Below are 14,535 nucleotides of genomic sequence, written 5' to 3'. Positions count from 1 at the left end.
AATTGATGTCAACATGAGGAGTAGGGATTGCCATGCAACGAATGCACTAGAGCTATGAATGCTCAACAAAAGAAAACTAGTGGGTGAGCATCCAACTCGCTTGCTCACGAATACCTAGGGCATTTGAGGAAGCCCATCATAGGAATATACAAGCCAAGTTCTATAATAAAAAATTCCCACTAGTATGAAAAGACAACTTATGAGACTCACTACATGAGGAACAAGGTGCTACTTTGAAGCACAATATATGAAACTCACTACATGAAGAACAAGGTGCTACTTTGAAGCACAAGTGTGGAAAAAGAGATAGTAGCATTGCCCTTTTTTATTTTTTTTATTTTTTTTGGCCTTATTTTTTGGCCTTTTTTTAGTTGGGAAATGCTCTAATAATAATGATCATCACACTTCTATTGATTACAACATAAGGATTACAACTCGAAACTTAGAACAAGATATAACTCTATATGAATGCCTCCGGCAGTGTACCGGGATGGTGCAATGAATCAAGAGTTACATGTATGGAAAATAATGCATGGTGGCTTTGCCACAAATACGATGTCAACTACAAGATCATGCAATGGCAATATGACAAAAGTAATGTATGTCATGATGATGGTGGAAGTTGCATGGCAATATATCTCGGAATGGCTATGGAAATGCCATCATAGGTAAGTATGGTGGCTGTTTTAAGGAAGATATAAGGAGGTTTATGTGTGATAGAGTATATCGTATCACGGAGTTTGGATGCACCGGCGAAGTTTGCGCCAACTCTCAAGGTGATAAAGGGCAATGCATGGTACCGAAGAGGATAGCAAAGGTGGAAAGGTGAGACTGCGTATAATCCATGGACTCAACATTAGTCAAAAGAACTCATATACTTATTGCAAAAATTTAGAAGTCATCAAAAATTCAAGTACTACGTGCATGCTCCTAGGGGGTAGATTGGTAGTAAAAAAGCATCGCTCGTCCCCGACCTCCACTCATAAGGATGCACAAGCCAAGTACACTTCATGTTTCAAATTTGTTACACAACTTTAACCATACATGCATGCTACGGGACTTGCAAATTTCAACACAAGTATTTCTCAAATTCATAATCACCCAACTAGCATGACTTTGATATTATCACCTCCATATCTCAAAACAATTATGAAGCATCAAACTTATCTTAGTATTCAATTCACTCAAAAGAAAGTTTCACATATCTTGAATACCAAGTATATTAACATTAAGCAAATTACCATGCTATCAACGACTCTCAAAATAATCTAAGTGAGGCATGAGAGATCAATAGTTTCTTTAAAACAAATCCACCACCGTGCTCTAAAAGGTACTAGTTGACCCGTTGCGCCAAATGACGCAGAGACCTGCTGAACACATGTTGTCGATGAAAATAGTTTCATGCTGCAAGAACCTTTAACTAAAGCCATGTTCGCGATGAAAATAGTTTCCATTACTAAGGACAGGCCATGTATATACAGTCGGTTTAGTTGTGGTCTGCTAAATCCATATGCGTCGTGAAAAAAAACATGATTTAATTTGCAAAGCCTCATGTGTTTCAAGTATGAATAAGAACTACGGACTCTTTTTGTGCGATTGAAACACATTTCCACAGTTTTTATTTCTTAGTACATGTTGTCTAAAGTAACATTTGCCGAGAGAGAGAGAAGCATACCCCTCTCTCATTATGATTGTTATTAAAAGGTACTAAATTCGAAATAGACAATTTCATTTTGAAGCACTTGAAGAAAGAAAACTTAGACATACTTTTACGCAATGCTCATTTAATCCATGAAGGACAAAAATATTCCACCGTCTCTGAATGATGAACTAAACTAAATAAGAAATATATACAGTAAATTCATTCAAAGTAGAAAAGGGATCTTATATCAAATAAGGCATTACAACAAACATGGTGTTATCTTAGTAAAAGAAATTACATCATTAGAAGAGAAAAGGTAAAAAAACCAAACATGAGATTGAGATTAATACATCTAGGAGGAAGTCGTAGACATCACTGTGATCATTTTGCGGCCTGGGGAGCAAAGGATCCATGGTTTTTATATGCCTTCAACTCCTTGTGAAGACCCTTCAGCCATCACAATCATTCATGACACAAAGAGGGGAATCAGACACCTCAACAAGATTCTAGAGGAAGTGCCCAAGGAAAGAAGATTATTGAGGAAGTGCCCAAGGAAAGAAAAAAGAATGTAAGAACACGCTCATAAATGTGAATTGTCAAGGGCAAGATGAAATGCAAGAACAAGCACGCTCATAAATGTGAATTGTCAAGGGCAAGATGAAATGCAAGAACAAGCACTGATGAGTAATGATATACTAAAAATTCCTTTCTTTGTTGTTGTCAGCCCTTGTTTTTCAAATATACATCGAGGCACTTAGGTTGTACTCATATCTACAACCCAATCTCGTAGCTCTTTTCTCTTTACAACCTACAGACAGATTGAACAAATGGAGATTGCTATATGGTGGACTACCTATAGATTACTAACTTTACAAAATCCCTCGCATCCTCTCAATTTCCGATCCTATGAAATTCATTGTCATTAGGCACCTTTTGACCATTATATCCAGAATCAAACGGTTTGGGGTATGCCAGAGGGTTTCAGAATCTTTCAGAATCTCCTGAGAAGCACCAAATGCTTTATTTCACTCCAGTTTTCATCAAGACCATCAAATCCTGATCATGCAGTCAACCATGTCGTGCCTTTGGTGCCTTTGTTGCACAAAGGCAGAGGAAATGCATCCCTCAGTTATGTATGCTAACGCCTAGATCATATTCCATCTTGCTGGCACATGCAATCAGGCATTGGGAAGGTGTATATGGAATCATTAGGTTTCCTGAATGCGATGCCCCTTATCTCACTATGGTGCAGTATTTCCAGCATGTGGTGCTTGAATCGACTCCATTTGTTGTTCAAAGAAACAATTTGAGTTTCATATACCACTATATCCATTTACACGTTAAGCAAAGATGGGGAAATATTTAGAGCATGTATGTGAAGGTCAACTCGGAGATGTATTTCAATTTGTTAACATGGCTAATGCGTTCTGAAAAGTAGCCAATAGCTACAGTCTTGGATGGTGAAGGAATAACAAGGGCAGCAAACTGCTTCCGTAGTTTGATTTGCTGAAATATTCTAGCATATACTCAAAACTGAAACTGATTCGGTGTGATTTGTAATACTTTGTTGACGATATAATAGCAGCTCAAACTGACCAGATATTCCCTCCTAACAGGTAACGCCTGTATCCCATCAAAAAGTGAGGGAAGTTCCCCCCTTGAGTCATCACAAACACTTCGCTCTGAACACAGACGGTGTAATCTAATGCTGCTAACCGAGAAGAGTACCCCTACAGAGAATAGGTTGGTGAGTGACGGTATGAAGATTCAATGTGAATTGATGAACAGTTCAATGCATGCATACTCATCTGACATTCAGAATGACATCCAGCTAGGCTATTGGGCTGGCTGGCGGAAACAATACCTCAAACTCAGCAAGCTCTTCAGACAATGCAAGAGTGTCCTTGGTTTGTAAAAGAGGGAACATCTGGCGAAGGGGAGCCATGTATTTTGCAGCATTGTATATTTTACCGAAGGCAACGTAGAGGAAGGTTATATTGTCAAACCCCATGCCTCGCATCATCATACCAACCTGCTCAAATTCAGTCAGTTAACATATTAGCTCTAGTGAGTATATTTACACATTTGAAAGCTTCTATATTTGTTCTAAATGCTACTAAAGATACGCAACTGATGGCACTGAACTTAAAGGTTATTATTATTGACCTGAAGCATCACAAACTAAGCAACAAACATCAATTCTAGTATTACAGACCTATTGTGATGTTAATTAATGTCCTGAAATACGAATGCATCATTGGGTGTACATATATCCACACAAGTGCTTTAACCAGTGAAAAAATTCCTAACCTCTAGAGGAGTAAGTGGGCATTTCCCATCCCTTCTGTTTGCCTCGGAATTGATAACTCGACCAGGTCAGTGAAACTTCCCTCTCCAGCTCCTTTCACGGGCATTTCCCATTTCAATTTTCTCCTTCCAGCCACCATATCCTAAACAGTGTGCGCAAATTTTAGTGTGACGGAAGAACTATGTAATAGTTAACTCACAAGAGAGAGTATATTAAGACCTCTTCGAAACGGAGATGCACCGAGACATATTTCCCACCAGCCAAAGAACTCCTTTTGATCATTCGAACAACCATATCGTCTGCAAGAACCCTTACTGGTTCGGCAAACCGCAGAGCCTCGTAGTTTACCAAACACCTCAAGGCCTGGATATTCGATGGAACTGCTGAACATAATGATCTGGGGATGAGTAGGCTTTAGTTCGCATATTTGGTATGCTACTTATATTATGATTGAAACGCAGCAGAACATCTTTTGGGAGTTCCTTCACAACTCTTACATGTTGTCTGAGTGTCCCGATAAAATGATCTTCATAAAAAATATCACTAAATTTGCTGAGAAACAAAACATCAGGAAGAACCAATACATATTAGAACAAGAAGTAGAATTTCAAAAATATTCATGAGTTTATAACTAACAGAAGTGAACTTTAGAAGTCAAACAAACTGCTCCAGACACTAAAACAACGAGCAAGAGACAACTGCTCCAGACAGGCATCCATCATATAAAAATGCAATTATCTAATGTTTTACTGATTGTGAGAAACAACTGGAGAGAGCCTGGTATACCATAACTGATTCTGAGGAAGAGGTGCATCCGGAAAGCAAACCAAGACAGAATGATGTACAGATATTTACCGGTCTCACTAACATTTTCATCTCAAAGCATCCAACATCCTCACATCATGCTTCTTGCGCCTGCACCGGTGACGACTCTTCTGCTCCCCAAAACTATTATCACCAACAATGACCATCTTATCCATATCTGTGATGCAATCTGCAATGAAAATAAAAAGGAGAACATATTAAGTACCACAGCTTGCAGAATAATAGAGATCAATACATAGAACGAGGGATGAGTGCAATGTTGCATTCCCAACAAAGATAGCTTCAAGGGACACCAATACAAATACAATGAATCCAGGATCAAACATCATAACACACCACTATTAGCACTAAAAGATAATTTCCATTCAGTTTATCTAAGACAGAAAAATAGCAAGACTAACCAGATATCCAAGAGATCGCAAAAAATTAAGTCCGTAACATATAGCATTCTGAAACAGGAAATCCTAGAAGTTAGTCTTCGTTAGAAAGCTGAAATTTTCCAGAATTTCTAACATGGCCAACAAATCACAATACCACTATTAGCACTATAAGATAACTTCCATTCAGTTTGTCTAAAGCAGAAAACAGCAAGACTAATCACAACCCAAGAGACTGCAAAATTGTAAGTCTGTAATATATAGTATTCTGAAACGGGAAATCCTAGAAGCGAGTCTCGCTAGAAAACTGAAATTTTCCAGAAAAGACAAAATTGAACCGTGTTGAGAAGTTGAACAGCTAGGCCACCAGTCTGCCACATTTCTTGGGCTCAGCAGCTTAGTCAAAGGTGACGACCATCCGTTCCACTTTAGACAAATCTGTCATGTCACAATTGGCATTGCATGTCAACAGGAGCAGAGCAATCCTAGTAGATATCAATTTTCATAAACTCATGCTTCTAAGTAGATCAATCCAAATCATGTGCATACACGACAAATAGCAAAGCAAGTATAAAGTAAGAAAAAAAAGATCCAAAGTAGACGAATGCATATTGACTGGCAACAATACTCACAGTAGCATACTTTGATTAGTCTGGGTGGATTGAAAATCTTTGTTGTTTTAGGTTTCCAGCATAGAAAATAGCTCTGATGAAGCCCTGGACATGAGCTCTGAGAACGCGTGTACACCAGCTCTAGTGTGTAGAACTTAGAAGCTCTCTTGCTTTTCATAAGAACTTGAAAGCTCCCTTCTTTTCTTTTCTCAACAGTACATGCTGGGAGGCCAGCTCATGAACAGAAAGCATTCCACCCAGGATGCACATACTTAATATGGTTCAGCTCCTAATATAGCTGAAATTCGTTGTCTCAATAGTGCTTTGGCAGATGCAGTACAACCAAATGACCCTCACTCGTGCCCCTCCTTGACCCTGCATCGGCTTCCTCCGCTCTGCTCTGGCGACGGCAGGACCAGCACCCGTGCGGCTCTGCTCCTTGGGCGATCGCGGCCGGTTCCCCTATACTCTTCGCTACTGCCGACGGCAAGGAGAAACCTACAGATATGCAAACTATGCATGAACATGTATGTACAAATTAAGGACACAATCTCACATTCCTCAAGCGATCCATTTACATCAGTGTCAAAATAACCAAGATGGATGCTCATACTTGCAACTCACGTGTTACTCATAAGCCACCTTGGTCTCTTATGCAAGAGACAATGACGTTGATGGGAGAGGCAAACAGTCGTTACTAAGAAGCTACCTAGCGTGTAGCCTGGAATACTTGTAAATGATACGCCATTTTCCAACGAATAAAGGCATTTCCTGGTAAAAAAAAGCGCAGGAAAAAGAGGAGCAATCAAGGATTATGAAAACCACTTCAACCCATAGACCTGCCCAGGTGGCTCACCTCAACAAACTCCTGGAAAAGCATGTCGAGTTCTTCATGCCAGGTACCCTAAGCTGCAACAATACACCATCTATCAAAAGTACATGTACCCACTATGCAGAGAACATTTTTATTTGCAAAGAAGAAACCTAAGCCAAGCTCTTGGGACCCTGGAAAACAAACCGAACTATTGATCACTATGAAGCATGAAATTTTATATTCATAAACTGTGCGTCTTGTTCTCAAGAGAGAATAGTGTATCAAACTTACCAGATAAACAGACCATTAATACATGAACATCTTTAAAACATGGACAAGTTTGTGTCCAGATACAATAAGACAACTTGAAATAAAATCCAGAATATATCAAAACTGTTAAGTGAATGACGCAATTATTGATACAAAACGTGATAAACGAAGAAAGGATTAGTGTGCCATACCATAAAAAGAAAAGCCTGCAGTTTTGCAATGCAAATGTTCTACATCTAGTTCCTCGAGGCTGAAATCAAGCGTCATCCTGAGACAATAAACAATAGGGAAAGACAAAAATGAGCACTGCAGCACATGGGCAGAATACACAATAAAGCAACAAGAGAAGAAAAAAACAGAGGAACAAGTGAACAAGTACAATGATACTACCAGGAACAAATGATTATAATTATCTCAGGAAGGAAGTGTATCTGTGTATATACAGAGAAAATTGTAGCCATACAACTTAACGTAAGCATGAGCTTCCGAATGGCAAAATCATTGGTCCGACGAATCCGACAATAAAACCGACATGTTATGTAAATGAACGACAAATGGGATGACAAACAGGCTTTATCTACCTCACAATCTGAGAAAATAAATACATCAAGACATGTCCAATGTCAGCAGTGGCCAGATTTACCAGAAGGACTTGTATTCAAGCATGGTTATTTGCATTTTCTCCAACTCTACATGATAATAAGCACATGTCTATCTACTATTTTTATACTGCTTAGCTCGAGGCCATGACATCTAGGCACAAAGAGTTGATGTCGTTGTAGCCTACTCCCTATGTTCCTAAAAATTTGTCTTTCTAGAGATCTCAACAAGTGACTACATACGAAGCAAAATGAGTGAATCTACACTCTAAAATATGTCTATATACATCCGTATGTGGTAGTCCATTTGAAATCTCTAAAAAGACAAATATGTAGGAACGAGGGAGTAGTTGAGAAGCCACATCTGGAAGTTGTTCAGTTCAAAAGTATGTCAATAGGATACCCTAAGCTGCAACAATACATCATCTATGTTCATACTGAAGAAAGGTTGTTGTATGCTGACTGCTTACTTTAAACTAAAACAATAACAGAAACTGCAGAGGGGTCTTTTAGATTATCATAATGCCGACAACGCTTTGCCATTGACAGTAGGCATGTGATCTATACTGTCATTAAATAGATTAGCAAGCCTAACGTCTTTCAGTAAATATAATTGACATTGGTGGCAGGCTAAGATCAAGATCCCATGTAAGAAAGAACAAAGACCAGGATCTTAGGTAAAGAACTCTCCATTTTAACGCACATGCAAGGCACAATAGCAAGCTCACATGAGCATAAGGATACTCCATTTTTATGCAGTATGCACATAACCATGATGGACAGACAATGAAGCTAGACTGTAAGGTCCAGTTCTAAATTTACACTTGCAGTATCACATACCAAAATGGATGCAGTTTTTACATGGAGTAATTAGACTGTTGAAATAGCAAGGGAATGTCCAAAGGTGTCCCATTTCAGTATGTATGGCTGCTAAATCTAACAGAAAATTCATGAGGTGTCACCGACAACAGAACCTATACCACAAAGTAAAGCCTACCACCACCGGCAAGAGTACCAAGCAAAGAAATTATCTAATTCTAACGAAACCACGATCTTAAGCCCGGAGAGCCCTTCAAACTGAACCAAGACCAGTAAGCCTGCAAATCAATCAACATCACAAGAGGCAATCTGTTAGCAAATCCATTAATTTGATATCTATTATATTAGTATCATTACTTATACAGTAGGTATCAAATTAGGCGGAAGTCAGTCAAAATCAGCACAAGTGCACAATAAAAGTCAGCAACCCATCACCTGCAATATAGAACATACTTCAACGGACCAACATACCGCTAAACAACAAGGCATATCGGCCATCCACTTGAATTATTATATATAACAACTTTGCATAGCACATTGACTAATCAGAGAGAGTGTGAAATAAGTACCTGAAGAACAGAAGATTCAGAATCAAATCAATTCCTTGACTATCAATCGCACTTGCTGCAATTTTTTCTGAGTACTTCATCTTGCTATGTTGGATGATGCAACTTCACTGAAATTGACAGAGAGCGGATAGAACTCAGGTGGCCAAAATATGTACAGGAGATCAAAACCTAGGGAAAGAGAAAAAGGATGTAGAGGCAAATCTGAACCACCTCAAGGTCTTTCTCCTGCTGCTTCGGTGGGCGACCCTCCCTCAACCGTTGACCCCGCCCGTATTCGACGCTCCACCAACCCTGCTGCTTCTTCCAGGGGCGCAAGATTCGCCATGGCCTTCTGCCCTGGCCCAACCGAGGGAGGTTCCTGAGCCGGTGGCTGACAAGGGAGGGAGTAGAGCGGCAGCTGTGGTGCCAAGGAGGAAGGAAGCAGGAAGCGGGGGTGGAAGCAGAGACGGCGCCTCTCATGGCGCAGGGGAGGTGAGGACGCGGTGGCGCGACGAGTCGACCGGCCAACCGCCGCGGGGAGGAGACGGTGTGCGAGGCGTCACCCTTCTCCCCCCCTGCTGCTTGTCCTCCTTGCCAGCCACCTCCTTCGCCCTGTCGTCCGCATCCTCCCCCTCCACTCCTCCGCGAAGACCCTGTTGCCCTGCTCTCGCACGACGGCGACCAGATCCCAATCTGGAACCAAGGAGGCATGGAAGAGAGGAGGAGACGAGCCAAGAGACAAGGCCGCGGCGTGGGGGAGAGACAAGGCCGGCGACGTGGGGGAGAGGAGAGGAGGCGGCTGTGAGCGAGGAGAGGGTGCGGCTGCTGTGGGGATCGGGGAAAGGGGCTAGGGTTCAGCTGGTGCGACACGAGGGGATTGGGCAAGGAGGTCAATGCGGCGCGTGAGGATTGGGCAAAAACGTCCCGCACATGCGCGAGAGTGACCCAGCCAATGCGAGCTCGAGGCGATCCCACCCGTCATTGGACACAAAACAACCGTGAGGTGAAAAAGATTTGACCATAAGGAGAATATCCAACGATCCAGACGCGCCAAAGGCCAGATCAGACGGCCACAAAAGGCTGCGCGTGAGGGAGCCCTCTAGAGGTGAGTTGGCTAGCTTCATTTTTGTTTTAAATAAGTGATGCACTAGAGCAAATGACAAACTATTCCGAAAGATATAAGTGAAGATCAATAAGTAGTCGAATAATTATGCAACTATGTGAAGACTCTCTCATTTAATAATTTCAGATCTTGATACTTTATTCAAACAGCAAGCAAATCTAAAGAAAACTACATTGCAAGGATAGCACAACTTAAGTGAAGAAGCAAAAAACTTAGGTTCAACCGATACTAACCGATAGTTGTTGAAGAAGGAAGGTGGGATACCAACGGGGGCATCCCCAAGCTTAGATGCTTGAGACTTCTTGAAATAATATCTTGGGGTGCCTTGGGCATCCCCAATCTTGGGCTTTTGTGTCTCCTTAATTCCTCTCATATCATGGTTTCTCTTTTTTTCAAAAGCTTCATTCACAACAAACTCAACAAGAACTCGTGAGATATGTTAGTATAAACCAATGCAAAACCTTATCATTTTCCACTGTAAAAAATCACTAAAATTATTATTCAACATTGAATACTAAATGCCTCTGCATATTTAATACTCTTATCCTCAAATAGAATTATTAAACAAGCAAACATATGCAAATAATGCAACCATAACAGCAATCTGCCAAAACAGTACAGTCTGTAAACAATGCAACAGTACAGTCCCTAACTCCAAAAATTATGAACTAAAATTCCCACTGTAATAAATTTATCAGAGCTCAATATGCAAAAAGATTCAACATTATACCATTCTCTGACTTTCTAGTGAATTTGTGCAATAACGGTAAACTTTTTGTTTTCAAACAGCAACATGTATACTAGCAAAATAAGCATGGCAAAGGCTATCCTTGACTTCTTATTGAAACTAAAGATGCAAAACATTAATCTAAACAACAGCAAGCAAAAACTAACAAAAGGAAATGACGCTTCAAGAAAAACACATATCATGTGGTGAATAAAAATATAGCTCCAAGTAAATTACCGATGGAAGTGGACGAAAGAGGGGATGCCTTCCGGGGCATCCCCAAGCTTTGACTTTTTGGTTTCCTTGGATTATCTTGGGGGTGCCACGGGCATCCCCAAGCTTAGGCTCTTGCCACTCCTTGTTCCATAATCCATCAAAAAAATTCACCCAAAACTTGAAAACTTCACAACACAAAACTCAACAGAAATCTCGTGAGCTCCGTTAGAGAAAGAAAACAAAAGACTACTTCAAGGTACTGTAATGAACTCATTATTTATTTATATTGGTGTAATATCTATTGTATTCCAACTTTTCTATGGTTCATACCACTTAATACTAGCCATAGATTCATCAAAATAAGCAAACAACACATAGAAAATAGAATCTGTCAAAAACAGAACAGTCCGTAGTAATCTGCATCAAATGTATACTTCTGGAACTCCAGAAATCCTACCAAATTAGGAAGTCCTAAGCAATATGTGTAAAAATCTATAGCAAAAATAATAAGATAAGAAGCACGTTTCTGTGAATTAACAAAACTAATTTACTGGTGCAAAAGTTTCTGATTTTCAGCAGGATCAACACAACTATCACCGTAAGCTATCCTAAAGGTCTTACTTGGCACTTTATTGAAACAAAAGCTATAAAACATGATTACTACATTAGCATAATCATGTGGACACACAAAAACAGTAAGGATAAATATTGGGTTGTCTCCCAACAAGCGCTTTTCTTTAATGCCTTTTTAGCTAGGCATGATGATGATAATGATGCTCACATAAAAGATAAGAATTGAAACATAATGGGAGCATCATAAAGCATATGACTAGCACATTTAAGTCTAACCCACTTCCTATGCATAGGGATTTTATGAGCAAACAACTTATGGGAACAATAATCAACTTGCATAGGAAGGTAAAACAAGCATAACTTCAAGATTTTAAGCACATAGAGAGGAAACTTAACATTATTGCAACTCCTACAAGCATATGTTCCTCCCTCATAATAAATTTAAGTAGCATCATGAATGAATTCAACAATATAACAAGCACCTAAAGCATTCTTTTCATGTTCTACTAGCATAGAAAATTTACTACTCTCCACATAAGCAAACTTCTTCTTTATGGCATACGTATCATCACAATAATCATCATAGATAGGAGGCATGCTTTCATCATATTAAATTTGCTCATCAAAGCTTGGGGGACAAAAAATATCATCTTCATCTAACATAGCTTCCCCAAGCTTGTGGCTTTGCATATCATTAGCATCATGGATATTCAAGGAATTCATACTAACAACATTGCAATCATGCTCATCATTCACATATTTAATGCCAAGCATTCTATGTAATTCTTTCTTCTAGTACTTGAGCATAATTTTCCTTCCCATCATACTCACGAAAGATATTAAAAAGATGAAGCATATGAGGCATCCTTAATTCCATTTTTTGTAGTTTTGTTTTATAAACTATACTAGGGCTAAAACAAGAAACAAAAAGATTGATTGCAAGATCTAAAGATATACCTTCAAGCGCTAACCTCCCCAGCAACAGCGCCAGAAAAGAGCTTAGTTGACGGGGTGTGAGTGAGTGCCCTTTACCTAGCCTCCCCGGCACGACGCCAGAAAAGAGCTTCATGTCTACTACACAACCTTCTTCTTGTACACGTTGTTGGGCCTACAAGTGCACAGGTTTGTAGAACAGTAGCAAATTTCCCTCAAGTGGATGACCTAAGGTTTATCAATCCGTAGGAGGCGTAGGATGAAGATGGTCTCTCTCCAGTAACGCTGCAACCAAATAACAAAGAGTCTCTTGTGTCCCCAACACACCCAATACAATGGTAAATTGTATAGGTGCACTAGTTCGGCGAATAGATGGTAATACAAGTGCAAAATAGATAGTAGATATAAGTTTTTGTAATCTAAAAATATAAAAACAGCAAGGTAACAAGTGGTAAAAGTGAGCGTAAATGGTATTGCAATGATAGGAAACAAGGCCTAGGGTTCATACTTTCACTAGTGCAAGTTCTCTCAACAATAATAACATAGATAGATAATATGACAAGCCCTCAACATGCAACAAAGAGTCACTCCAAAGCCACTAATAGCGGAGAACAAACATAGAGATTACGGTAGGGTACGAAACCACCTCAAAGTTATCCTTCTTGTTCTATCTATTCAAGAGTTCGTGGTAAAATAACATAAAGCTATTCTTTCCGCTCGATCCATCATAGAGTTCATACTAGAATAACACCTTAAGACACAAATCAACCAAAACCCTAATGTCACCTAGATACTCCATTGTCACCTCAAGTATCTGTGGGCATGATTATACGATATGCATCACACAATGTCAGGACCCCGACTCGATGTCACATCGATCTAGCCGGTAACACCTCATATCACTTTGCGGCCTCACGCACGGTATCCCCACGGGTGTCGCCTTACCTTTGCCCGGGACCGTTTGCGCCTTTTGGCTCACGTATATGATAGTGTCGCTAGCATCCATATGATAAGGAGCCCGGGCTGACATGACTAGTCGTAAACCCAAAGTGGCACAGACTTACAGGGACAGGCATCCATGACCCAGCTTCGAATGTGTCGATCATCAGCAAGTGGGTCCGGGCTGTAGCACTGGGCTAGCAGGACTCCGGTAAACCGGGCTGTAGCGGGCTAACAGGACTCCGGTACTCAAAGCGTGACATTTCCCCGAAGGGACAGACACAGGAACGAAGAAGGACACATGCCGGCCAGCCTAAGTGCTCCAGAGCAGTAGCAAGCTACCATGGCTCAGCGGTAACACTAGGAGACATTTCCTGGTAAGAGAGGCTACTAAAGATAAACAACTAGATAGTTAGATCCCACACATACCAAGCATTTCAATCATACACACAATATGCTCGATATGTGCAAATACAACGAAGCATCACAACATGACTCTACGACACAAGTACTTTATTTAAGGCTCAGGGAGCCATACATAACATACACAAAGGTACGGGTCTCACGACCCAACATTCAAGTCATACAGTCATACAAACCAGCAGTGGAAGTAACTTGTCTGAGTACAGACAACTAGTAAAATAAAAGAGGCTTGGAAAGCCTAGCTATACTACATGGTCCTTCACAAGCTCAGGGTCACCACCTGGGCCTTTAGCCTACTCGTTGATGTTAACGTCTACATAGAACCCATCAGAAGGGGTTGCAGCGTCTTCTGAAAAAAATGTAAATTATAGCAACATGAGTACAAAGGTACTCAGCAAGACTTACATCAGATCCTACATACATGCATATTATCAAGAGGGGTTGGTGGAGTTATTGCAGCAAGCCAGCTTTGACTCTTGGCTAGACTATCCTACGATACTTCAACTTGAAATGGTTTTGCGCACACGAGTCCACTACTCACCACTTCAATACACTACCGAGGATCCACCTCCGTCTTCCTACGGAAGAGCCATCCTCGGCACTCACACTTATCTTGAGGCTTTTAGTAGTTTCCATTTACTTGTCTATGAACTGTATAGGCAACCAAGTAGTCCTTTACCGCGGACGCAGCTATTCGAATAGATCATGATAACCCTGCAGGGGTGTACTTCTTCATACATGTTTCCACCACTTAGCGTCTGCACACGACATGTGCTCGGCAGACTTCA

The 14,535-nt window shown here is 40.4% G+C and overlaps 2 long non-coding RNA genes and 1 pseudogene across 5 annotated transcripts; all 3 read right to left on the bottom strand.

Annotated features, from left to right (window-relative positions):
• Positions 1–2,330: 2,330 nt before the first annotated feature.
• Positions 2,331–4,244, bottom strand: LOC119279542 (annotated as a pseudogene).
• A 939-nt stretch (positions 4,245–5,183) lies between these two features.
• Positions 5,184–5,937, bottom strand: LOC119276095. Its single transcript, XR_005136329.1, has 3 exons — positions 5,785–5,937; positions 5,491–5,590; positions 5,184–5,224 (listed from the first exon to the last, which is right to left on the bottom strand). It is a non-coding gene; the product is annotated as an uncharacterized LOC119276095 (long non-coding RNA).
• A 35-nt stretch (positions 5,938–5,972) lies between these two features.
• LOC119276094 lies at positions 5,973–9,699 on the bottom strand. 4 transcript variants are annotated; one of them, XR_005136328.1, is made up of 6 exons: positions 9,045–9,699; positions 8,835–8,941; positions 7,039–8,543; positions 6,620–6,768; positions 6,388–6,534; positions 5,973–6,261 (listed from the first exon to the last, which is right to left on the bottom strand). It is a non-coding gene; the product is annotated as an uncharacterized LOC119276094 (long non-coding RNA). The 4 variants fall into 4 exon arrangements; XR_005136327.1 differs by having other exon boundaries at positions 6,620–6,672; positions 9,045–9,698; XR_005136326.1 differs by having other exon boundaries at positions 6,377–6,534; positions 6,620–8,543.
• Positions 9,700–14,535: the final 4,836 nt, after the last annotated feature.

The sequence above is a fragment of the Triticum dicoccoides genome, chromosome 3B (assembly GCF_002162155.2).
Source record: "Triticum dicoccoides isolate Atlit2015 ecotype Zavitan chromosome 3B, WEW_v2.0, whole genome shotgun sequence".
Lineage (NCBI taxonomy): Eukaryota > Viridiplantae > Streptophyta > Magnoliopsida > Poales > Poaceae > Triticum > Triticum dicoccoides.
This window is presented reverse-complemented; position numbering and strand designations above follow the sequence as displayed.